This window comes from Nicotiana tomentosiformis, chromosome 11 (genome assembly GCF_000390325.3).
Source record: "Nicotiana tomentosiformis chromosome 11, ASM39032v3, whole genome shotgun sequence".
Classification (NCBI taxonomy): domain Eukaryota; kingdom Viridiplantae; phylum Streptophyta; class Magnoliopsida; order Solanales; family Solanaceae; genus Nicotiana; species Nicotiana tomentosiformis.
Window position 1 is genome coordinate 46,127,770 of NC_090822.1, and position 27,858 is coordinate 46,155,627.

Here is a 27,858-nt window from a genome sequence, read left to right on the forward strand (position 1 = left end):
GTACCTAAAAACTCAAAATCATGTTAGTAGATCATTAGAATCATGTTAAGAAATTGAAAACACTACTATTAGGCCAAAGAATCAGGCCAAACCAATTTCGGAAGCTACTTCCTTGCAAAAAATCAGCTCAATCACCGGACCTGTCGCCGCATGCATATTTTGCTACCCTTATACTCCACACAATAACAATCACCCGCACAACACGTACACATGTTCCACAACATCATCACACCAACAATACTAAAGTCACAGCAAGATATAACCCATGACTCAACAACATTGTGTACAAGAACCTTAACAATAACATAAGGGCGCAGGAAGTGAACAATAATTAAACATGTTTTATATAACAAACAACCCCAATTCAAGGCATATTAATAGCCTAAGGTCTAACCCGGTTAATTATCACATATGCGCATGTGTACACACCGTCACCTTATGTACACATCGTTTCACATAGCACTAATCATGCCAATTAGACCAAATCCTAAGGGGTAATTCCCTCACAGAAAGTTAGGCATGATACTTACCTCAATTAGGCAAATTCAATACTCTAAAAATTCTTTTCCTTTAAAATTCACCTCCGCTCAGCTCAAATCTAGCACAAAATGACTTAATAATATCAAACAATGTAAGAGAAAATAATTTTCGATTAATAAAGTTATGATCTTTACAAAATTTCCAAAAAGTCAACAAAAATCAACCCCGGACCGAACGGTCAAAACCCGAGTCGAGGGGTTGATCTCGACTACCCATAACCCAACGTGTCCAAATAAGTGTTTGGTTTTCAAATACGAGTCCAATTCGACTCTCAAATCTCATATTTTCATTTTTCAACACATCGTCAAAATTCCCTGAAATTCCTCTTCAAATATCATGGATTAGATGTTAAAATTCATAAATAATCATGTTATAATATAAAAATGGAGTCAAAATCACTTACCCCATAGCTTTGTATCAAAATCCCATCCTAAAATCGTCTCTCGCCGAGTCTAGGGCTAAAAAATATGATAAAATGAGCCTAAGACCTGAAATCTCACTATTTGTTCAGTTGTAGAAGTCGAAAATGCGACACGGGGTTCGCAAATACAAACTCTTGCAAATGCGATTCCTGCTTAGACCAGGGAATATCACAAAAGCAACACAGACTTCGCATTTGCAAAGTCAGTCCCCTTCACAAAAGTGATCCTATAGTTTGCAAAAGCAAACAAACTAGCACCCAACCTACCTCGCAAATGCGATACATGCCTCGCAAATGCGAGGTCTGCAAATGCGAACAGGATCTCGCATTTGCGAGACCTGCAGCATCATCCCATTACCAGCAAATCTGAAACTCACTCAAATCACTTCAAAACGCATCTGAATCTCACTCGAGCCCCCAGGGCTCAACGCCAAACACCCACACAAGTCCAAAAACTTCGTACAAACACGCTCGCAAACTCAAAATACCAAGATAACATCCTAACCCACGAATCAGATACCAAAATGCATAGAATTCACAATGAAACTCAATAATCGTTAAAATCACAACAAAGCGTCTGATTCCTACCAAACCAACTCGGAATAACACCAAACTTTGCATAAAAGTTCCAAATGAAAAAACGGACATACTCCAAGTCAAAGAACCAAAAATCGAACCCAATAGATAGAAATTCAACCTAAAGTCAAACGTAGGAAATTTATATACCTCCAAATGGCCAACTTCCGGCAAAAAGAGCCTCATCAACCTAGGAGCCTTTAAATCTCATTTCGGGCATACATATAAGTCCAAAATCACCATACGAACCTAATGGAACCATCAAAATACCGTTTCAGGGTTGTTCTCACAAAAGTCAAACCTCGGTCAATATTTCCAACTTATTCTTTCAAACTAAGAACCAGTTGTTCCAAATCAATCGAAAATCTCCCGAAACGAAACCAACCATCCTCGTAAGTCATATAAAATAGCATATACACATACGGAAAGCTTTAAAATGGAAAATGGTTACACAAAATGACCGGTCGGGTCATTACATTCTCCCCCTCTTAAACAAATGTTCATCCTCGAACGAGAATAAAGACATATCTGAAGTTTCGAAAAGGTGAGGATATCGAATCCGCACAACATGCTTGGTCTCTCAAGTCGCCTCCTCGACCGGTTGACCTCTCTACCGAATCTTCACCGATGCAATATTCTTCGACCTCAAATTCTAGACTTGCCTATCCACAATAGCCACTGGCTCCTCAACATAAGTCAAATCATAGTCCAATTGCACTAGCTGAAATCTAACACATGTGACAGATCGCCATAAAACTTCCGGATCATGGAAACATGGAACACCAGGTGAACTCCTAATAAGCTGGGTGGCAATGGAAGTCTATAGGTCACCTTACCCACTTTCCCAATAATCTAAAGAGGGCCAATATACCGGCTCAACTTTCTCTTCTTCTCGAACCTCATCACACCCTTCATGGGAGAAGCTCTGAGTAGAACACTCTCACCCACCATGCATGCTACATCACGAATCCACTGATCAGCATAACTTTTCTGTCTGGGCTGCACTGTACGAAGCCGATCCTGAATCAACTTCACCTTCTCAAAAGCATCACGGACCAAATTAGTGCCCAACAACCTAGCTTCCCCAGGCTCAAACCATCCATCCGTAGAACGACATCGTCTCCCATATAAGGGCTCGTATGCAGCCATCTGGATGCTCGACTAATAACTGTTATTGTAGGCGAACTCTGCTAGCGGTAGAAACGGATCTCATGAGCCCCCAAAATTAATTACGTAGGCATGTAACATGTCCTCTAAGATCTGAATAGTGCACTCGGACTTCCCATCCATCCGTGGGTGAAATGTTGTACTGAGCTCAACCTGTGTGCCTAATCTACGCGGTACGGCTCTCCAAAAATGCAATGTAAACTGCATGCCTTTATCCGAGATGATAGACATGGGCACACCATGAAAGAGAACAATCTCACAAAGATAAATCTAAGCTATCTGCTCTGAAGAGTAGGTAGTCATGATTGAAATGAAGTGTGCCGACTTGTCAGTCCGTCCACAATGAGCCACACAATGTCGAATCTCCACAAGGTCCATGGTAGTCCAACCACAAAATCCATGGTGATACACTCCCACTCTGAAGCAAACCACCCGGTTTCTAATGCAAGTATTTAACATGCTTATAGTTGAAACACCGAGCTACATACTCCACAATATCTTTTATCATCCTTCTCCACCATTAGTGCTGCTTCAAATCATGGTACATCTTTGCGGCGCCCAGATGAATGGAATACTGCAAACTATGGGCCTTCTTAAGAAGTAGCTCTCATAACCCATCAACATTGGGTATACAAATCCGGCCCGTGCTGTACCGTGTCCTTAAGGACAAGCAAGTGGAAATTGTTGTACCATATTTTGCACATGTCAAAACAAAATACAACTTGTGGTTTTCCTGAAGTTGATAAAAGAAGAGTCGTCACCTAATATTTAATAGTATACTAGGGTACCTATAAGTCTATGAAGATCATTATCCTAATGGTCTACTAAACCAATGAGAATCCGAGTAAGGATTCTAGTTATTCTAAGGGGAAGGTTTTAGGCATCCCTTAAAATCTACCTGAGGTAGCTCCTTAAATTTATGCTAGATACGAGGAGAGATTTTTTTTTTATATTCTAGTAGTTCATTGATTAAAAGTTACTAAACGGGTCTCATGTGAAAGTCTTGAATATATGAGGAAGCAATTTAATTTGTTTTCAAGAAAATGAATTGTACCTCTCTAAGATGGCAACATTTACTTTTAAGATTATATCATAAGGTTCATGAAAATAAGGGATTATTTGAAAGACGTGAATTCTATACTAACACATCCTAGATAGATCAAAATAAATGTACCTTGTTTATTCGTTTGAAGGCTGTTTAGGCAAGATCAGTATATTTTCCATAATTTGTTTGGTTTTCTTCTTGTAAAAATCGGATTTGGCTGTGTGTGGAGCAATTGCCTCTTTGCTTTAAAAAAAACTCAGACGCCAAATTTCCTACACGACTTGATTAATACATTTCACAGGGATGTTTTCGCTTAAGCTTATTAGAATCCTGTAAATGCCTAAAACAAATGAAACTTATTAAAAAGGGTGTGCAAAATGAAAGAGACGTTAGTTGCTAAACCATGAGTTTAAAAGCATTCAGATTCCGAACAGTGTAAAGATTATTAAAGCGATAGATCTCTTCGGTCAAAAATTACCTTCTATGTTATTAAGTTTGATTTATCTTAAGCTTCTCCTAAATAATCAAAGCAAACAATACTCAATATCAAAGCTAGATTCCTTAAGACATACACAAAGGATAATACAACAATATTAATAATAATACTTTCAGGTGAAAGAGGGAGGGGGGGGGGGGGGGGTGGACTCTCGTTGTTGGGCTGACAATAAGTCAGGCCCAGCTAGGATCTAAGCTATGACAAGCTGCAACGGACGACAAATCATGCAGCCTAGTTCTCTGAACTTGGGCCTGAGCTCTCCATGAACTCAGCATGTCCAATAATTCATTCAAATAAAAGAGAAAGAATCAATTAGCATATACAAATAAATGGTGAAATAAAATTCGGAAAAAGGCCAAAACTACCCTAGACTATACGATTTTGTATAAATATGCCCTCAATTCACCTATTGAGTCAAAAATGCCCCCACCATTATTTTTCTGGCTCACTTATGTCCCTACAGCTAATGGTCAATGCTAGATAAAAAAAAGGTTTACTTAAATTAAACGTGACAATATTTTATTGGTCCAATTTTAAACTGTGATCCCAATTAAATAACCCCACCCTTAACCCCTTTTTTTACCAAACCCATACATCCAACCCACCTAAAAAAACAAAAGGCAAAACTCTTGATTGTCAATAAAAATTAACTTCTCCATCCTTTCAACTCTACCATCACCATATCTGCCACCACCCCTTTCCTCCATAACAACCACGCTGCCACCATAATTATGATTCTCATGTTTGCTCCATTCCTCTATTTTCGAACAATAACAACAAGAATGTTATGCTAATCGAAAGGCCTAATTAGAAAATCTTTAATTTTTTCGATTTGATGTCCTTTTTTTGTTGTAAAATTAGGATTTTGTCCAAGGAGGAGTACCTAGTCCATAAAATTTTTAGTTTCTACAATAAATTATCATTTGGGTCTAACAACTTTTTAAGAGTTTTCAAAATTTACAAAAATTGTGAAGAAAAAATAAGACTATTTCGGAATTTAAAGCCCATGAATTCATAATGGGTTCTTTGATTCATATATTATATGATGAGAAAGAAAAAAAAGACTACCATTATTAGTGACATTTGAATGTGAAAATTAAGGTCTTTTGACGAACATTTTCGAAAAATGACAGCTCCAATGGTAAATGTAAAATGAAGAAGATGATAAAAATATAAAAAAGGACCAAAATTGCACCTAGACTAAAACTTTGGTGGCAGCGTCGTTGTATAGAGGAAAAAAGATGGTGGCAGCTTTGATGGTGGTAGAACTGAAAAGATGGAGAAGTTAATATTTTTGACAATCAAGAGTTTGACAATTATTTAAGGCGGGTCAGATTTATGGGTTGGGTAAGAAAATGGGTTAAGGGTGGGTTTATTTAATTGGGATCACGGTTTAAAATTGGACCAATAAGAAGTTGCCACGTGTAATTTAAGCAAATCTTTTTTATTTGGTATTGACCATTAGTCGTAGGGGCATAAGTGAGCCAGAAAGATAACAGTGGAGATATTTTTGGCTTATTAGGTGGCCTGAGGGTATATTTACATCAAATCGAATAGTCTAAGGGCAGTTGCGGCCTTTTTCCGAATAAAATTAAAGTTTATAGTAAATGTGATATAAAGTAAATATAAGGGAGCTAAATTTTCATTTGTGATAATCCCCTGAGGATTAACTGAGATCAATGGTCATGGGCTTTGGGTGAACCATATTTACTTATAAGGTTCCCCTATGGACCGCTGACACTTCATAGTTCACGAGAGTCTTTTGGACCCCGAGTAGTGCTTGTTCCAAGGAGGGGTTTCTCAACAGTAAAGTAAATCTCACACTTAAACGCCCTTAAGTACCAAACCTCACTCTTCTCCAGTGGTTTAAGCACAAATTAAATCATAACTTTTACATTCTCACATAACCAACATCAAACAAACCAGTACAGATACAGCAGGTCATTATGATGACACATTTCAGAAGTTCAATCATATAGAGACATCAAAAACTTAGAACTAACAACTTCAATCTTCAGGAATGCCATTCTACATTTCCAAGATGTCAAGTAGTTAGCAAAGACACACACATTGCACTCATTTACTACACTTTATCAAAGGTTTAGTGCCTCATAAGGATTTCATTAAACAGGGTTTCTTTAACAGGTTTAGACTATTAAAGCCAGTGACAGAACACTAGAAGAACCTCAAGGTTGTCCTTCAACACAAACAAAACACATAGTTGTAGACTTCATTACATGCCAATATTCCATTCCGAACATCTTAACCCAGAATTGACCTAACGATTCATGGCAACAGTAAAAATACATTGGAGCATTAAACATGAATGTGGTGGTCAGTTTCCAGTCCCATTATTTGTATCCTATATGTCACGCCCCATCCCGGGAAGTGCGACCGACGCTCAACCGAGTGAACCCGACCCAGCAAGCTTGTTAGATACTTTCTACCCAATTAACCCATGATCAAGAAAAGGCGTGATTTCATTAATTACACAGTAGGAATCTCATTCATACAATCCTAAATCATTTCATTTGTCATTGCGCCTTTAAGTCTCAAAATACACATTTCTTATAGTTCAAGTGGAACAAGTGATCAAACACAACATAACTTGTTTAACATTCCCAACACCTATATACAACCCACATAGTATCTACGGAACCTCTAAAGATACAAAAGAGAGTAAAGATGGTGCCGACAATAAGGCCCCGGCTATACCTCAAAAAGTAACCATAATATAAAGAAAAAGTACAATACATGACCCCGGAATAAAATAGGGCTCACCGAGTCCGCTGAGAAGAGGATGCAGCACTATCTGAGATCCGCATTGTCTGCTATGTAACCACCTGCATCCATTTAAAGATGCAGCGCCCCCGGCAAAAGAGACGTTAGTACCGTCGAATAGCACTAGTATGTATAGCTAAACACCAACTCAATAGAATGAATAATAATACAAGAGGGGCAGTCAAGAATTAAATAAGGGCTTCAAATAATAGTAAAACAACAAGTTAAGGATCATATACATTTTCAAGACAATTTCTATATTACTAGTTTGGGTGACCTTTAGTACTGATATTTCACAATTTACAATACCTCTGTATTCTTATACGGAGTCCGATCTCGGCCCGATTAGCTAGGCCATCTCATTTGAGACATTACCTTCTTTAGTCTATCATCTGAAATCGAACTTCTTTCATATACTTTCAATTCATTGGCACTAATGATTACGATTACAAAGTCATTCTTGGCTCTTGGCCGTATTTCGTAGTTCCAGTTCTCTTTTCCACCTTCAAATATCATTATCATTATCATCATCAATAGGGCTTCCTATTCAAGACATTAATTCACATATGAGCATGAGCAATTTGAAAAATCTCAGGCACATAGGGGTCTTTCATACAATTTGGCAAAATAACCTTTATTTCAATCTTGACATGAAGCCTTAACATTCCTAACACATATTCCACATTTTAAACATATTCTCAAATGGCAAGATGACATGATGAAGAATTTAGCATAAACATTGAACAAACATCCTTCAACACAACCACATTAGGAAAAGCCAATTCAATAATGATCAAGGACTTACTCCAATTACATGAACACCGTGGGATTCGATTCTAAGAAGAAGGGGGTTTAGCCAACGTACCTCAATTGAGCCTCTTAAAACTCTAACACTACTAGAAATTCGGCAAAAATCGACCAAGGTCGACCGACCAACTTTGGTCGGTCAAAAAACCGACCAAAGTTGGTCGGTTTTTCAAAATATATTTTTTTTAATTTTTTTTACGAAACCGACCAACTTTGGTCGGTTTTCTTTGGCGCAAAAATACGAAAAACTATTTTTGAGTCCCGCAAAATTTATGTTTCAAGAAACCGACCAACTTTGGTCAGTTTTTTAATTAAAATAAATAAAAATTAATATTAAAAAAACCGACCAAAATTGGTCGGTTAATTCGGCTGGTCATTTAATAAAACCGACCAACTTTGGTCGGTAATTTTACTTTTTAATAAAACAGACCAACTTTGGTCGGTTATTTTCGTGCGAAAATACAATTAAAGAGTATAAATCAAATAAAAGATAGTCTTAAAACAAAATGTACCAATGATCTAGTGGTAGAATAATATCCTGCCACAGTACAGACCCCGGTTCGATTCCCGGATGGTGAATCTTTTTATTACACAATTAAAATACCGACCAACTTTGGTCGGTTTTTTTTTGCAATATTTTTTTTTTGAATTTAATTGACCGACCAAAGTTGGTCGGTAATTTCCGACCAACTTTGGTCGGTATGCCTTTCCGACCACAAAAATATCGTCCATACGTAAATGGTCGCGTTTTGGTCGGTTTTTGGCCATTACCGACCAACGTTGGTCGGTTTTTTTAGTCGGTTTTTACCGAATTTCTAGTAGTGTAAGATGTTCCGGACTATTAGCAACTTCAATCTATTTTACCAATATAACAAAATTGAAGCAAATTTAGGAAGATGAATATGGTTTTAGCTCATTTGAGCATACTATCAAACACTAGGTGTGCATCAATGTTTTAAAGCTCTTTTGTGAAAGAATCCATCATTTTCCAATACACTCTCTACCATTATTAGCTCACAATCTTCCCGCATACTACAACGATACATGCATGCAAGGTAAGCACTCTCATCCCCATGAATTACCTTTCTAATGGCCCATTATAGTTATATTTTGAAATTTAGAGTTTGGGTGATAAAATCTTACCTCTTAGGAAGAAGACCTAGGTGCCTCTCTTGATAATCTTCAAGATTTAAGTGAGAATTGAAGAACAATTTGATGAAGATCACTTGTCCCTCTAGGACCCTCTCTCTCACTCTAAAAATATCAGAAAATATGCTCAAAATGGTCCATGGGGTGTGTTTTAACGAAATAGGGTCGGGTTTAAAAACCTCAAAAATAAAGCTCCGGAACGGGTTCTGTGGTCGCATATGCGACCGCATAATTACCCGAAAATGGGGGCCGGAGCTGGAAAAAAACTGATCTGGTCTGCGGTAACTATGCAGCCCACAGACCTGTTCTGCGGTCGCATAGTGCACCGCAGAACCTCCCTCCGAAAACAATCCCAAGGCGGGTAATGAGACAAGAATGCGGCCCGCGAAACGGTTATGCGGTCGCATAATGGCTTCAAAACTGACATAAAAAAGCCCAGAAACCTGCCCCATTCTGCGACCAGTTTGCGGTCCGCAGAGTGGTTCTGCTACAGCAGAATGGCCACAGAAATGCATACTTCTGCCTAATATTTTTCTTCAACTCCCAGAGCACTGTTCAATCAAAAAAGTTCGAACCGCGGCGAGCTGAAGAATTTCTACTATTATTAACCTCTACGCCTACTTTGGCATCACAGAACCCGGATTTTTAGGAAAAGTTTTATGGGGCCTTAACACTATAGGCATGACATCTAACATAATAATACGTATTCAACAACATTCAGCTGAACTCCTAAGCTACCAGGATCAACATTACTCAAATCACATCAGGGAAAACCTTCTAGACACTATCCTTAAACATCAAATGACCATGAGCTATAAAAAATACTTATTTATAGCTAGCCAAGGTAAAATAGGTATATGATTGCTAGTCAACATTTCTAGTCAGACAAATAGGATCACTATTGAAATTATGCCTATAAAGTTTGTCATATACTTCCCTTTTGTTCAAGTTATCATGGTAAATAAATATAGACCATACTAATTAAGCTGAACAGAACAATATAGCATAATTAATATGACTGTTGACTGTGACTATTTAATCAAACGGAGCAACATGATAACAAAAGCAAGACCATCAGTGAGAGTAATTCAATGAGCTAAACAAAATCAACATGATACTTTAAACAAGAGGGTCATTCAAACAGAACAACATAATGATGTAAGCATGGGGATCTTTCAATTAATTGAGTAGGACAACATGGAAGTTTATGAACATTATTCAATCAGCTTAATCAACATGATAATATAAGCATGGAGAGCAATTAGTATTACTCAATCAATAGGGCAATAGTATAGGCCAAACATAGCTGCCAACACAGAGATCAACATAAGAAGTTAACAGGATGAGAATCACAATGATAATATCAGTATGAGAAACAGAATCCTACGATCACCATAAAATATTGACTTAAACAACAACATAGGAGAAAAGCATAACTATTACCAGGGAGTGTTAGTTAATTAAATTATGAGTAATACAGGCAACAAAAGACAACTGAAGGTCACATGACTATCATGAAGAAGAATAAGCATACTATCAACAGAGAACATTAGATAAATGAAACAACACAATAATGTATGAAGTGAATAAATAATTAAAGAGGGGGTCAGTGGTCTACTAAGCTTCTTCGGAGCAGCAGACCAAGTAGTAGTAGCTTCTGGACGTTAAGGGACCAAACTCACAATCAATTTGCAATAGTCGAACTCGAGCAAAAATGAATGAAAGAACGGAAATTAGAGAAGAACTTTCAGAGTATTTAAGCAAGGAGCATTTACTAGATTTCTTAGGTAGTTCGTGTTTGGTGAGAGCAATAAAGCCCCTATTTACGGTTGCAATTGGAGCCTTAAGGTTCCATTTGAATTTGAAACACTTAGTAGAATGTGACGATGAATGCTGATGAGAGAGTGGGGAAAAGATGAGGAAAACATAGAGAAAAATCAGAAGGAGAGTTTACCTATTTGAAATGCAGAACGAATCGGCCGTTAAAGCCAAGCGGACCATCGATTAAAGCCAACGTCCAGAGGTCACTGCGTTTGACCTCTGGACCATCGACTATCGTGATGTGGTCGAGCTTCTCATGAATACACAAACACATGTATCGATTTGAACTGGAAGAAGACGAAATAATTAAATTCTTGCACTTTCGTATTTTGGTCTAAGGTTTTGAGGCTTGAGATTCAAAATCGGGTGATGGAAAAGGTAGGTTCGACGAGATTCACAGTTGACAGAGAAAGAATGATGAAGCTTTGGATTTCTTGAGTGACCTTGCACAATTTAGTGTAAGGTGTGAGAGATGATAGGGTCTGAGGAGAAGAGAGAAAAGAGAGAGGAAGGGAAAAGAAGGGCGGCCGATCTTTTGGCGGAATGATTAGGGTTAGATGGGGATTGTCTAGTTAAAACAAGAGATGGCATGGGAGCCGTTGGATCATTTTAATTAAGGGCTCTAGATTTTTGGAGATAAAGGATAGAAAAATGTTTAATGGGGGTAAATTAGGGGTTGTTGGATCATTTGGATCCAACTGTGGGGATAATACACTGAAAGGTTAAATAAAATCAAAAAGCAAATGGGATTAAATTTGGACCGTTAATAAATTTGATCAACAGTCTGGATTTATTGTGTTTGTTGTGTGAGTGTTAGAGGAGGTGACATGGCACATTGTGATTGGTTGAGGGGTGAGTGGCATCTATTTCCAAGTAGGATGAGTGATGGGGTTAGCCGGACTGGGTCAGGAGTGTTGGGCCAATGCTTTTGAGCCAATTGTTTGGGTATTAGGCTGGATTGGGTATTCAAACTCTGGAGCATTATTTGGGATATCGGGGAAGGGATGTTTGGACTAACTTTGAATGTTATCCAGGTTGTGTACCATTCTGAAGTTGTCAAAGTATTTGACTTTGAATTTGAATCTCCACGTGATGGGAGAATTCGAGTTTGAATTTTAATTTCCTCGTGATGGGAATATTTGACTTTGAATTTGAATCTCTGCACGATGGGAGTATTTGTCTTTGACTTTTAATCTCCACGCGATGAGAGTATTTGACTTTGAATTTGAACAAAACAAGAATTTAAAAATGCATATAATATAAGGCCCCGTGAAAATTTTTCTAAAAATCGGGGTTCTGTGATGCCGGGGCAGGCGTAGAGGTTAATAATAGTAAAAATTCTTTGCAGCTCGCAAGCTCGCTGCGGTTCGGACTTTTTGGATTGAACAGTGTGCGGGGGGGTTGAAGAAAATATTGGGCAGAAGTAGGCATTTCTACGGCGTATTCTGCGACCGCAGAACCACTCTGCGGACCGTAGAATGGTCACAAAGTGAGTCAGTTTTCTGAGTCATTTTGATGTCAATTTCGCGGCCATTATGCGACCGCATAACCACTTCGCAGGCCGCACTCTTGTCATATATCCCGCTTTGGGATTTTTCGGAGGGAGATTCTGCGGTGCACTATGCGATCGCAGAACCGTTCTGCGGTACATTATGCGACCGCAAAATAGGTTTGCGGGCCGCATAGTGACCACCGACCCAGATAGATTTTTGGCCAGACAGACTAATTATGCAGCCGATATGCGGTCCGCATTATTTCGGAGCTTCATTTTTGGGTTTTTAAAATCCGACCCTACTCATTAAATACACGCTTTGAGCCATTTATGAGCTAAAATCTAACATTTTAGAGTGAGAGAGAGTGCCATATAGTGAGAAGGTGTTCCTCAATAATTGTTTTTCAATTCTTGCTCAAATTCTAGAAGATTAAGAAGGGAAACTCACTAGGTCTTCATTCTAGAAATAAGATTCTACACCCTAACCCTCAATTTCGAATTTTGTCTAGAAATGGGTAATTAGCAAGATAATTTTTGGGCATGAGAATTGTTTATTTTACATGCATGTGTTATCAAAGAGTGTAGAAAGATTGTTGAGCTAAAAATGGTAAAGATTAGGTTGTAGGATGATGGAATCCTCCATAAAAGGACCTTAAAGCCTTAATGCACACCTAGTGTTTGATAGGATGCCCAAATGAGTTAGAACCATGAGCATCTTCCTAATTTTGGTTCTATCTATCTATCTATCTCTCTCTCTCTCTCTCTCTCTCTATATATATATATATATATATATATATATATATATATATATATATATATATATAAAAGAGGGAATAACCAAGCTGATGTGGCATGTCTCGTATGCAAGGATTCTCATTTATCTTGATTCTCCTTTTTTTTTTTGCTCTTTTTCACTCATTTTCCCCGTAAAAAAACTTTACTTCCTTTCCAGCACTAAACAAAAATTTATGAAACGCTCAAAACGTCCATTACGAAACGTTATATACAATGACGCAGTAGATGACCATTAATTGAAACATCACACCCGTTACACTAAACGGCACATTGGTAAGCTTTCAAATATAATTTTGTACATAAGTACAACATCCCTTCACATTCTGTGGATTGCTAAAAATCATAACCTGATTGCGTGGTCCTATTTACATCTCACCGTCGTCGGAATCGGATCCAAAATTGATAGCAAATTTTCCACTGTGACAATGTAAATCGCGAATACCAAGAAATTGGTGATATAGAAAGATCGCGGTAATTTTTTTTTTTGACTTTCATGATACTCTCCTTTTATTCCTTTTTACTTCCTTTAGTTATATTTTAGTAATATTAAACATTGCTCTTAGTGTTATACACGGACATATTGCGAGAAAGATCAAACAACCTATATAAATTTTATTTGCCCTTGACAATTGCTACGGTACGGTTACACTACTCATCTCTTTCATGTTCTTTATCCGTCAGAATGTACTTATTTATTTTTATATAGGAAGACTCTTACGTGTTTATAACACCATAAAACTTAGACAAAATGAATATTATCAAAAATTAAATAAAGTTCGGTATTAAGTAGCAAAATAATTGGTATATGAACTTACTGAAACTACCTAAGCATCACAACATCGTTACATTTGTTTGTATATGTGACATTAATACTAGTACTAATTCCAAAATTTGCATGTTGAATCTTTGTTCAGAAAATTGCATTAGCTGCACCAACAATCCTTGGCCATAAATCAGCACACTCCTTCCCAATTGGACCAATGATAGCAGAACCTTTCATTTTTCCCTTGGGATTCACAATAACACCGGCATTACCTTCCAAGTACATGAAGACACCATCCTTTCGTCGCCAAGGTTTACGTTGTCTAACAATGACAACAGACATCACTTTCTTCCTTAAACCAGGCTTCCCTTTCTTGACAGTAGCCATCACCATATACCTACATAATCTATTATTCTCTTATATATCAGTATAATGTACACTCATTAATTTGATACTATAACCTGCACAATGGTAATTCTAATCTATGCAGGTTGTTACGATGGGATCTCGATTGGTGTATCATCATTGGAGATGAGGATACATTGCATGTGATTGACAGCCTTGCATTTATGCTAGGTTATGATTCCTTAAAAATCTTCATTGATGAGCTTACAAAGCTCAATGCTATGTGGTGGTATGTGATGCAGAGAAAGTTGCATTACCCGCTAGGGCAATGGTATTTTGTTACATTTAGCTAAAGCAGTTGAATTGGTTTTTTAATAAGGCACCTAACTAGATATAACAACATGCATGAAGGTTTTTCCTTTTCTAGAAACGATGAATATAATAGACCATGAGAGTGGGAAGAGTAACCTTGAGAATTAAAGAGTGGGCAATAGGAAAGTGAGGTTAGGCCAAGCAACTTATTTATTTTTTTTTCTCTTTTTTGAGTTTTTTTATCATTATTAAATCTTCATAACTCTCACCCCATTATCTTCATAACTCATACTTTTAATAATCTCATTAACTCTCATGTCTTTTATATCCACGACTGCCAAATATTTAATATGTAAATTTATGACAATTTTTATTTATCTTTTGTCCTTTATTTGTTTTAAAATTTTTATTTTCGTAACTCAAACCTCTTTAACTTCCACTCTTAATAATATCCATAGCTTCTAGGTTGTTCATAACCCCCAAATATTTAATTCAAAATTTAAGATACCTTATGGTATTCTATCTTTTTTCTTTTTCTTCCTCTTTACAAATATTTTGGGTCTTCCTTTTTTCTTTACCAAAGACATTTGTGACTATTTTGATTTTATTTATTTCAAAATCATAGTATATACAAGAACAAGAGTACAGCAGAAAAGTTTCAGATTTATTTGTTGCTTATCAAAAGATATCTTTACTTCAGTTATGTACAATGTTATCTCTCAACATACACAACTAACTTTAGTTTATATCTTTTTCTTCGTATAATTGGTAGCTTTAAGATGAAATTTATGTAGTTTTCATTTTAATTAGAGTATTATATAGTTTAGTACTATTTAGATCTTTATCAATTAGATGAGACTTAAATAAACTTCATATAATACATAGAAGTATCTGTTCAAAATAAACCAAAATTATAAAATTAACCCAATAGTAATATGCTATATAAGTGTTTTTGCTCTCATAAAAAGAGGGTTAATATCTAAATTAGTTATTAGCATAATGGTCTTATGAATTATGTATGTTTTCTAAAATCGCGCGAAGCGCGGTCAAATTTACTAGTATATATATAATTGAGGGGTTGGAGAATGTGACTTGGCACCTCTAATAGGCCAAATAACGTATTTATCTTTCTCTCCATTTTCCAACATTTCCCCGCTAAATCTTTTCATTTGTAATCCTAATTAATATTAACAGTCCAAAAGCCATGTCTCTTTGGATACATCCGATAAAAAAGAATCCCAAAAGTCGTCACTATTAAATAAAAGAATCATTTCTTCCCTAGCCGCTCATATGCCGCCTCCTTTGGTGATCATCTTCTCATCTTTCTTGTGTTTTTCTTTTTTTTTCTCTTACTAGCTTTAGCACTATTTTTGTCATGTTTGATTTAGTATTTTTACTACATTCGCTCATCTATTTATCATATATTGCGTTCATCTATTGCTACCCTTTTGTTCAATGTTGCTATGATCGTTTGTGCGTTTTATTCTTCGTTTTTCCTAATTTGGTAGATACAGATATGGATGTCATGGTAGTTTGTTTTCCTCCCTTTATTTACCCATCAAAAAATTATATACAGAGATATAATCAATCTTTAACAAGTTGAGTAAAGAAGGCATGAAAAAATTCCTAGAGCTTCTTATAGTTGCGACCTTCCCGTTCGTGAGATTTACAATTAAATTTTTTATTTGACTTTCAGGAGAATTTGTATCTTATCTGAATTTTGGCTGGACTTTTATAAGAGTTTGTTAATTCTGGAGGTTATAAATAGGAAAATCATGAGATAAAAAATATGAAAAAAACGGCAATTTAGTGGGTAAGTATGTCGGAAAGGGATGTGTAACTGGCGGTCTGAAGGTATAAAATTGGTGAAAAGATCGAAGTACGAGATGGATATAAACTACAATTTGTTTGAGCCTCTGAGGAGGAGGTTGTTAAAATGAGGCAGGTCTGTAGTTCGAATGAATTGGAGAAGCAAAGTGCTGTCTATTTTAAAGTCAATCTTGGATCAGTGTATTGATAAACTAGTTAGGATTTTCGTGGAGATCACGACTTTCGTGGAGCCTTTAGTGACCTCTCTGATCGTTAACTATCATTGGTAAAATAATTTCAACTTGCCTACAACCTTTTCTGGATGTAGTTCAAGGAAGAGGTTTGGAATTTTGGCAGTTTCAAACACCTATAAGCAGTGTCAATGCTAAAGGAGAAGAAGAAGTTAGGTTGTCTAAGAAAGTCTCGGTCATTTGTAGTCACAGAAATGGATTTCTTTTGGTCCTGTTTTTCACATTTTTCTTTTTTGTAAATTTTCTATTCCTTTCTTTCAGATTTTGGCGTGACCTCCGTGTTTGGTTTTCGTTAACACATATGACGTTACATTTTAACTTCTTTTATTCTTAGAAGATTCCGAAATTTATCTTCATATTAGAATGATGCAACATGTGAGACACAAAGCACTCTTGAAGCCTGTAATTGACTCGTAATTATAGTAAATAAGTACTTATATGGAGGAAAAACTATCAACTTTAATTTAAACCTTATGCCAAAAAAGAAGATAATTTAAAGGTGAAGAAGTACGCGTAATTCTCTTAGGGGTAAGGAAATGAAATTTTCTTGAAACTTCTTTTAAAAAGATCAAAGAGTTAATTGATTCAGAAAATATGTATATTTGGAATCTGATTCATTTATAGAACTATATATATTCCGTCCGTATGCACACATATAATATATATGAAAAATTTATCCTCTTTAACTCAATTAATTTTGTAAAAAAAAGTTATATTAAATATATTACTCCTATCTCTTATGACCGCGCGAAGCGCTGATATACTAACTAGTTTGTTATATTTCTAAAATAGATTGAAGTTGCTAAAAATTTCGGAACATTTTAGAGTTTAAGGAAGCTCAATTGAGGTATGTTGGCTAAACTCGTCTTTAAGAATTGGAACTCTAATATCCTTGTAAGTTCCAAGATATTTATTACAGCTTGAGTATTCCGAATAAGTTTTGTGACAAAGATATATGTTTAATTTGTGTTTCAAATGCTCTCATGATATTGTATTATAAATTGAGGATGTGTTCCAAACTATGGATTGTGCATCTACGTGTTATGATTCTAAGTCGTGATTTATGTGAAAAACTATTATGCCAAACTGTGTAGAGAATGTGATTGGGGTTACACCTCCACACGCATATATTGGGGTGAGGCGGCAAGACCGCTTTGCGCATGATTTTGGTATTGTTGTTGCACCCCACACACACACACACACACACACACACACACACACACACACACATATATATATATATATATATATATATATATATATATATATTGGGGTGAGGCGGAAAGGCCGCTTTGTGTAGGTATTGGTATCGTTGATACATTTTCACCCGCATATATATTGGGGTGAGGCAGCGGGGCCGCTTTGTGTGAAAATAAGTATTGTATTTACATCTCCACCCGCATATATATTGGGGTGAGGCGGCAGGGCCGCTTTATGTAAAAATGGGTGTTGTGTTTACACTTTCACCCGCATATATATTAGGGTGAGGCGGCGGGGACGCTTTGTGTGAAAATGGGTATTGTGATTACACCTCCACCCACATACATTGGGGTGAGGTGGCGGGGCCGCTTTCTGTAGAAATGGTTACAAAGGATCTCATCTTGAATTCTATAAATATTAATGATAGTTCTTGATAAGCTTGCGTTGGTTTAAACGGTTAACTATGATATTCTATTGTCGCCCTGGTTCATCACATTTATATTGTATTTCCGAATTCTTTAATTGGTATTTGGTTTTCATACTAATACTATTCGACATGTACTAACGCCCCTTTTACCGGGGGTGCTGCATCTTTAATGGATGCAGGTGGTTCCACAGCGGAGGATATTGACCAGTGATAGTGGTACTCGATCTTCCCAGCTGACTTGTTGATCCCCATCTCATTTCGGGATTGTGCATCTTTTGTTTCATATGTGTTATCGTATTTTGAGGTATAGCCGACACTATTATTGTACTTTTTAGTATTTTAGAGTCTCCGTAGACATAGTGTGGGTTATGTATTGGTGCTGGGAAAGACAAACTATGTTATGTTGTGGTTGTATTACTTGTTCTATTTAAGACGTTAAAAATGAGGGAGCTATTGGTAATGAATTGGTATTGTGGACATGAACACCTTTTTGTCTAATCAATGAAAATATGTATTATCTCCATTCATAAGTGAGTTGGGTAGAAAAAAATCTAACAGGCTTGCTCGGTCGGGTTCACTCGGTTGAGCACCGGTCTCGCTCCCCGATTGTTGGGGCGTGACATATAATCTGCACAAATAAAATGTCAAAACAATCAAAATAGAAAAATAAATGATCATGCCCAAGAGAGACTCTTGACTGCAGAACTAATTCGCGGCCGTCAATCCGCGAAACGTGTGATGAAATTGAATGATCCATCCTAGGATTGGCGAAGTTGGCAATGAGGTTTGCAACGATCTATCTGGACTCTCCGATTTGGCAGAGTGACGACGCAATCTGTACGAGGTGGTCCGATTGGCATAGTTGATGATTTGATATGTACGAGATGCTCTGATTGGCAGAGCGGACGGTTTGATATGTACATGATGCTCCGATTTGCGAAGCAAATGATTTGATATGTACAAGGTGCTCCGATTGGAAGAGCGGTCAGTACGATATATACAAGGAGTTTTGGCTCATGGACACCTTCAAAGAATTCAAAGTTAGTCCTTAGGTATATGAGACTGAAACAAATTGAATAATTCAGAAGGATTGAGAGCTCATGAAGTTGTATAAGGTATGGCTTCGATTCCAGTGTTATCTGGCGCCCTTTAATTCTAGTCAATCCAGCGCTCAAGGAAAAAATTCTTAGTAGGGGAGGGGCATTGATTTGTGTTGATCACGAGCCTGGCCTTTCCCTGAATCTGGTGGATTATGCCATGAATTTCGGTAGGTGAAAAAGTAGTGTTTTTCTTAAAAGTTGTTTTTGTTTTTTAAAAGTCATTTATGTTTATGACAAACGTTGTCGTTCTGGATTATGACATGTTTTGATGCTTTCCTCAATGCGAGTATTATTTCTTGATGACTCTGCTTTACTAATAGTGCTTCCTGTATATGCCCTTAAAGATGTAACTTTATTGCTGATGCGATCATTTACTAATCTAGACAATGCATTACAAAGGCTTTCCTAGGGCGATGACCAAAACTTTTCAGGTTGCCTACGTATCCAATAGAATCAGGTCAGGTATAAGTAAATGAAAATATTGAAATGACCTAGCCTGACTCAGGCAGCCTATGTATCCAAACAAAATCAGGTCAAAACGTAGTTCGATTACAATATATGCAAAATGATGGAAGAAATAATATGACCGAGTTTGACTCAGAAGGCCTATGTATCCAAAATGGAATCAGGCCAAAATATAGTTCGATTACAATGGAAGACTGAATCCGACATTGATTGCCTACCTATCCCTACCAAAGGAAATCAAATCATGCAGTCGTTCCGAATACAAGAAAATTGTATTTGGATTTTCTATTAGAAAAGGGGACCAGACCCTATGTGGGTTGCCTACGTATCCCACCGTGGGAAGTCCGGTCGAGCGTCGTTCTGTTACACAAAAACCTAACTCTATTGTCTTCAAATGTAGTATCTCTTGATTGCGTATGAATTGATTAGCGCAAATTTTCCCTTAACTTCCTCTTGATGGGGGATTGATCACTATCCATTGTCGGTGATTGATCACTATCTTTCGCAAGATCCCCTTGATGTTTTTGTTGGCTGCTTCACCTGCTCCATTAATCCGTGGCATGTATGCTCTGGAATTACAATGGATTCTTTTGAACTTATTGCAAACTTCCCTCATTAGATCGCTATTGAGATTGGCTGCATTGTCAGTTAGGATTGATTTTGAAATTCCGAATCGACAGATGTGATGACCCGATAGGTCATTTTAGGTTTTAGCCTTTAATTCCATGTTCGGAGACCTCTAGCTCCGTTTTATCATTCCTCGATTTGTGTACGCAGTCCGTGTCTTTTTCGAAAATCTTTTATGTGAAAAATTAAAGAAAATGTGAATTTTAGCCTTGAAAATAATTTGAGTTGATTTCGATCAACATTTTGTATAAACGGACCCGGATTAGTTTTTGACAGTCCCGATGGGTCCATATCATGATTTAGGACTTGGGCGTATGCTCAGAATTCAATTTGAAAGTCCCTAACTTGATTTAGCGTGATTTGTTGAAAACTAGTAATTTGAGGGCTTAAAGAATTCCTAAATTTGACCATGTGCTGACTTTATTGCTACTGGGTTAGGAATTTTGTTTCGAAACTTTATATAGGTTCATTTCACTATTTATGACTTGTCTGTAAAATTTGGTGCAAAACGGAGTTGATTTGACGTGATTCGGACATTCGGTTATAAATTTGAAAGTTCTTAAGTTTCTTTTAAAATTTCATGCATTTTGATGTGCGATTCATAGTTTTAGGTGTTATTTTGGTGTTTTGATTGCATGAGAGAGTTCGTATGATGTTATTACACTTTCACGAACGCGACCAGCCAGTCGCGAACGCGTAGGGTTAAGGTGGCCTGGGAAGGGACATGACTGTTACTCTTTGTGAATGCCAGCCCTAGCTCGCGAACGTGTAGGCCATTCTAGCTGCTGCACATCGCTAACATGTCAGGCCCTTCATGAACACGAAGATGTCCTGATGCCCAGTGACTTAAATATCCCAAAGTTGGGATTTAACCCATTTTTCACCATTACCATGTTTGAGCTAGGCCTAGAGGCGATTTTGAAGAGAAATTTCGTCCTAACTTCATAATTTTAACTCGTTTTCTCCCATTTCCATCAACAACCATTGATTTCTAACCTTTAATCTATGTTTGTTCATGGTAGAAATTAGGGATTTAGGTAGAAATTGTGAATTTTGAGAAATTGAGATCTAGATCTCAAATTGAGGTCAGATTTCGAAACTAATCACATAATCGGGCTCGAGGGTGAATGGGTAATTGAGTTTTGATCCAAATCTCGAATTTTTACCAAGCGAGCCCGGGGTTGACTTTTGTTGAATTTTTCCAAAATAATTAAAGATTAAATCTTTTTCACTTGTGGGTAGTTTCTAAAGCTTATTTTGAATTGTTTGAACTATATTTGGTTAGATTCGATTGATTTGGAGGAAAGTTTTAGAGGAAAGTCACCGGTTGATCTTTGATTTGATTGTGGAGCGAGGTAAGTATCGTGGTTAACCTTGACTTGAGGGATTAGGACTTATTAGTCATTTTGCTACGTGTTTTATGTGTGAGAACAACGTATATGTGAGGTGACGAGTACTTATGCGTTGTTATTGGGTTAAAGCATACGGGTGGAACTCGTTTCTTTGTATTTTATTGCTATGTAAATTATGATATCCATATTTAGGTAAGATTATTATTTCTTTGACTATTTATCTCGTAAATATTTCCCTTTTATAATTAGCAAATATTTCTGGAAGTTGAAGTTTGGTATCTTGGCATCATATCTGATGTTAAATATATTCTCCACATTATTTATTACTCAAATTCATCTTATCATTGTTATATGGTGAGGAGGAATATAAAAGTACGAAGGGTAATGACGTGCCATTGCATTTATATTATTAATATTACATGGTGAGGACGAGAGTAAAAGCACGAAGAGTGAGGCCGTGCCATTTATCTCAATTATTCATTATTACACATTGAGGAGGAGAGTAAAAGCACGAAGGGTGATGCCGTACCATTTATCTCATTTATTCATTATTACATGGTGAGGAAGATAGTAAAAACACGAAGGGTGATGCCGTATCATTCATCTCACTTATTCATTATTACATGGTAATGATGAGAGCAAAAGCACGAAGGGTGATGCTGTGCCATTTTCATATCATTGGTTTAACTGATTTACCGGTTAGTGATTTACTTGGTTACTTCGTGATTTAATTCTTGTCGGAGTTGTTATATTTTTCCCCTTCTTGCATGTCCCCTCCCAGTTTGCATGTTACCATTCTCTGTTATTACTGTGCGTTATATATACTTGTACAAGTTAATTAACGTAGGGGTCCTATCATAGCCTCGTCGCTACCTCATCGAGGATAGGCTCCACAGTTACGGAGTACATTGGGTCAGTTGTACTCATACTATGCTTCTGCACTTTTTGTGCAGATACATGTATTGACCCCCGTGCGTGAGGTGCGTCAGCTTGGACCTCTACTTACAGAGACTCGAGGTAGATCTGCCGGCGTCCGCAGACCTTGAAGTCCCCTTCCTTTTCCCACTTTTACCGTTCATTTCCTTTGAAAGAGTTGTATTTATTTCAGACTTTGTTTGTAGATTTCTAGTTGCTCGTGTATTTGTGACTCCAGATTTCTGGGAGTAGATATTTTCACGTGATTTATATTGGTATTGTATCAGATTGGGTTTCTATTTCTCATTATATAACATCATTGTGCTTTTAAATGTTAAAACTTGGCTATTTAATTATCTCACGTAGGCTTGCCTAGCAAGTGCTTGTCAGGCGCCATCACGACCGCGAGGTTGGGATTCCGGGTTGTGACAAGTTAGTATCAGAGCACTAGGTTACCTAGGTCTCACAAGTCATGAGCAACCTTAGTAGAGTCTGGAGGATTGGTACAGAGGCGTCTGTACTTATCTTCCAGAGGCTATGGAGTATTAGGAAAAATTTCACTTCTCTCCTTCTTTATCATGTGATTTTATTCTATCATGATAATTGAACCGTTCTATTATTGTTTCTCCAGATGGCGAGAACATGCACAACATCTGTAGCCGGACAGGAGCCGCATCCCATGTGGCAGCTACTACTAGGGGTAGAGGATGAGGTCGCTTCAGAGGGCGAGGCCGAGGTCGCGTTAGAGGCCGAGGCAGATGCAGAGCTCAGCCTAGAGCTCGAGCAGCTGCACCTACAGTGGGGCCTGAGATTGATGATGAAGAGGAGGTCCCAACTCAGAATGCACCCGCCAGACCAGCTCAGTTCTCGAAGGGATTCATAGCCACTCCAGTGCTTCAGAACGCTCTAGTCCTTTTGGTGGGCCTTATGGAGAGTGTGGCCCAAACCAGTGTATTTTCGGTGGCACTGGCCGTCTCTTGGGCTGAGGAAGGAGCACAGACTCCTGCTACTCACACCCAGGAGCAGGTGGCTCCCCTATATCAAACTCCAGCAGCCCATCCAGTTAGGGTAGTTTAGCCAGTTATTGTGGCACTGGCAGGGGATAGGCCCGTTATGTCTTCTAAGGCCTTGTTGAGGCTGGATAAGTTTACCAAGCTCTTTCCTGTTCATTTCAGTGGTGCACCTTCTGAGGATCCACAAGATTACTTGGACCATTGCCACGATGTGTTGAGCAACATGGTATTGTTGAGACCAATGAGGTCAACTTTGTAGTGTTCCAGATGACCGGTTGTGCTAAGGGATGGTGGAGAGATTATGTGTTGACTAGACCAGCTGGTTCACCTTCACTTACCTGGGATCAGTTTTCACTGATATTTCTAGAGAAGTTCATTCCTTTCACCCTGAGAAAAGAGTACTGCAGGCAGTTTGAGTGCCTTCAACAAGGTAGCATGATTGTTACCCAGTATGTGACTCGATTTGTGGACCTAACTCGCCACGCCATTATATTTCTCCCTACTGAGAGGGAGAGAGTGAGGAGATTCATTGATGGGCTCACTTTCACTATCCAGTTATAGATGGCCAAGAAGATGAGATATGATATTTCTTTGCAGAGGGCCATAGAGATTGCTAGACGGATCGAGATGGTTCATTGACGAACGCATAACACACACGTAAATTATGCTCGCTAATCAAATATAGTATAGTATAATATCGTATCCATATGGATTGGATTTAAACAGTATTTTCGTAGTTTCTAGCTTGATTGCTATCCAAGAGGATCAACAATTGATATTTATATGATGAATACTAAAATTAACTAAGAATCTAAGGCTATTGACTAATGACACTCGAAACTAGGACTAAGCATAGAAGGTTATCAGTGGGAGAAGATAGGGATTGATAGGATAGGTGCAAAATAATTGTTGGGATCTAACTCTAGATAATTCACTTCTAATATTTAAGTGAGTCTCTCGAATTCACTCAATTATTAATTCACACGTTCAGCAGAAACTCCTGTCTCGATTAAGTCTCAACCTCACAAGATGAACCAATTTAAGCACTATAAAGATATGCAAGAATGCGTAGTGGATTTGTCTTTAGGACAACCTCTCTCGATTAACCTCCTAACTAAGTTTAATCAATGATTCAACAAGCCTCTTCCGATTACTAAGAAGAATTAATGAACTCAATCAACAATATAATGCAAAGATATCCCAAGTTATGCCTCTCTCGATTACATGAACAAGTGAATAAAGATGCAACAATTAAATCATCCAAAAATGCTTCAATACATCAAAACTAGAGTTATAATCCACAAATAAATATCAATACACCAAATCCATCAACCCTAAAGAAAACTACACCATAGACATGGAGTAATTCATCACAAATATAGAACAATTAAAGAAAAACATAAATTCAATCCAAACTCGGGTCTTGAGTGAGGAGTGAATGATGAAATCCTCGTGCTTTTGCTATTCCAACTCCTCCTTAGCCTCCTTAGGTTGAATATGTGTCAAAAGTCAAGAAAATAACATTTTTCCATATATTTATACCAAGTAGGGTCGGGCCCTGACGAAAGCACGGGCGACGCGCAATGCGGGGCATTAGTGGGGAAATCCAGAGAGCTCAACTTCCATCAGGCGGCCAAAAATACACTACTGCATCGCACTATGCATCGCATGGTGCATCGCATCAGTGCATATTTCTCAGAGTACGGATTAAATCTTGCTTTTTGACGTCCAGACACATGGTCCTCGAACCCCGAACATGATCCCGGCTTAATCCCTTGGGCTTTTACTCATATTTCAAAGCTCCAAATAACTCCAATTAGCTCCACAACATCTACATAAATCGGAATCACTCATAAACGGCATAAAACACACAATAAGTGAAAAACACTATCAATTAAAGCTCAAATACCAGTAAAGTGCAGTGAATTAGAGTGCAATAAGCAACTAAAATACGAGATTATATCCAACCATCAACACCCCAAACTTAAACCATTGCTCGTCCTCGAGCAATTAAACTACACTTTATATAAACACGGTCTTTTTAAACAACACTCCTAACTCATCATACTAAGAATATTTAAAGTAGATTAAGTGCAGTAACGTAACATCCTTGCCTCAAGATTTGACTCAAAAGCACCACGCATTTTTACACAACCCGCTCACTTACTCTAACACAGAGGTCAATGACATTACCTTTCCTTCATAAATCAAGTGCCCTTACATAACAATAGAGAGTACTTCCACACACCATAAAATTAAGAATATTCAGGAACTCAAGATAGAAAGAATTCACTCACTCTCAGAAACAACATTCATATGCCATAAAAGATGAAACATAGGCTTGCCCATAGTGTACTACTCTACTAATTGAGTTCATTCAGTCAAGGATCAAGTAGGACTTTAATTGGTTGTAATGTAGGTTGCAGGACAGGTAGGATACATTTAGATATAAGAGTGACTACACCTCCCTAAGCACTTTAATACATATAATTTACCATTTAAGAACCCCACACTTATGTCAAACCATAACTCCACCTTCACATCACTAACAACTGCGACAGATGAGGAAGGAAAGAAATCTCATCGAGATGTTAGAAAAGGTTGGGAAATCCTCAACCAAAGAAATTATGGCTGGAGTCGATAATGATAATGTAGATTTGGCTACAAGAGAGGCAGCCCAACAACGAGAAAAAGCTGCACGGGATGCTGAGGAAGCAGCTATTAGAGATGCACATATTATCTATGAAGAAGAGAGGGGTCGGAGAATTTCTCAAAATCAACCCTTGGCTGCAGACCAGTTTGGAAATATAGCTCCCAGGCCTGGGAGACCACTTGGCGATTATGCTAGACCGGTCTTCAATCAAGGATTATCTAGTCTTAGACCACCTCCAATTGCAGCAAACAATTTTGACGTGAAGCAAGGGTTGCTTCAAACCCTTCAGAATTGTTGTGTCTTCAGAGGGAAACCAAACGAAGATCAAAATGCACATCTAATGCACTTTGAGGAGATTATGAACACTTTTCAATACAATGGGGTGTCACAATATGCAGTGTACTTAAGGGCATTCCCCTTTTCACTTAAAGATGATGCAAAGCAGTAGTTTCAAAGCTTGCCCACAGGATCGATCAAAACATGGGAGGAGGTGACCAGAAAATTCCTTGATAAGTATTTCTCCTTAGCTAAGACTAACAAGTTTAAAAGAGAAATCCATAACTTTTTCCAGAAAGAGATTGAAACTATTTCTGAAGCATGGGAGAGATTTAAGGAGATTGTTAGAAAGTGTCAACATAGTGGAATTGAACTCTGGATGCAACTCCAGGCCTTTTGGGATGGATTGACACCGGCCTCACGTAGAACATTGCGCAATGCAGCTAGAGGTCGGTTGATGATGAAGAATCTAGAGGAGATAGTTACAATTCTTGATGAGTTATCTGAAGATGCAAATCAATGGCCTTCTGAGAGTGTTGAAAGAAGAAGATTAACTGGTGTTCAACAAGGTGATACTAATACATCTGTGCAGGTACAACTTGATGTTATGGCTAAAGAAATACAAAGGATGACCTTAGCCTTGATACAAATGAGCCTCACATAGCTTGTGATATATGTGGAAGAGGGCACCCTATTCAAGAGTGTCAAGCCTCAATTAAGTAAGTGAATGCTGTGGGAAATTATAATTTTAATGCAATGGGTCAGACGTACTCCAGTTTTTCATGGAGTTTACCTGCAGGTACAGCAAATACATGGCAACAAAACAACCCTAGATTACAGGGACAAGGAGCTCCTAGTTTTATGAATCAACCAATGAAGCAGTTTCAGTCTCAACAACCCAATTAGCCTGGTCTTGAAGATCTCTTGAAGGCCTTTATAGTGAAAACTGATGAAAGATTTAAGTACAGGGGGCAGCAATTCAAAATTTAGAGAAGCAAGTGGGACAAATTGCAACAATATTATCTAAAAGGGGTCTAGGCACTCTCCCCGCTGATACTGAGACAAATCCCAAAGAAATAGTGAATGTTGTGACCTTGAGAATTGGGCAAGTGTTGAAAGATCCCACCCCGAGCCAAAAGAGGTGGTACTTGAAAAAGAAAATGGGGAGCAACTGAATAATGATATTGATAAGAAGAAGAAGGGCCGGACAAAAGCTGAGAAAAAGAAGAAAGGAGAAACTTCGAGAATGGAGGAACCTAA

General features: G+C 37.7%; 1 long non-coding RNA gene and 1 other non-coding gene across 2 annotated transcripts; both read right to left on the reverse strand.

Moving 5' to 3' along the window:
- Positions 1–6,751: 6,751 nt before the first annotated feature.
- LOC138900878 (uncharacterized) lies at positions 6,752–11,487 on the reverse strand. Its single transcript, XR_011412199.1, has 2 exons — positions 10,937–11,487; positions 6,752–7,088 (listed from the first exon to the last, which is right to left on the reverse strand). It is a non-coding gene; the product is annotated as an uncharacterized lncRNA (long non-coding RNA).
- A 15,373-nt stretch (positions 11,488–26,860) lies between these two features.
- On the reverse strand, positions 26,861–26,967 carry LOC117280036 (small nucleolar RNA R71). The gene has a single exon (XR_004510498.1). It is a non-coding gene; the product is annotated as a small nucleolar RNA R71 (small nucleolar RNA).
- Positions 26,968–27,858: the final 891 nt, after the last annotated feature.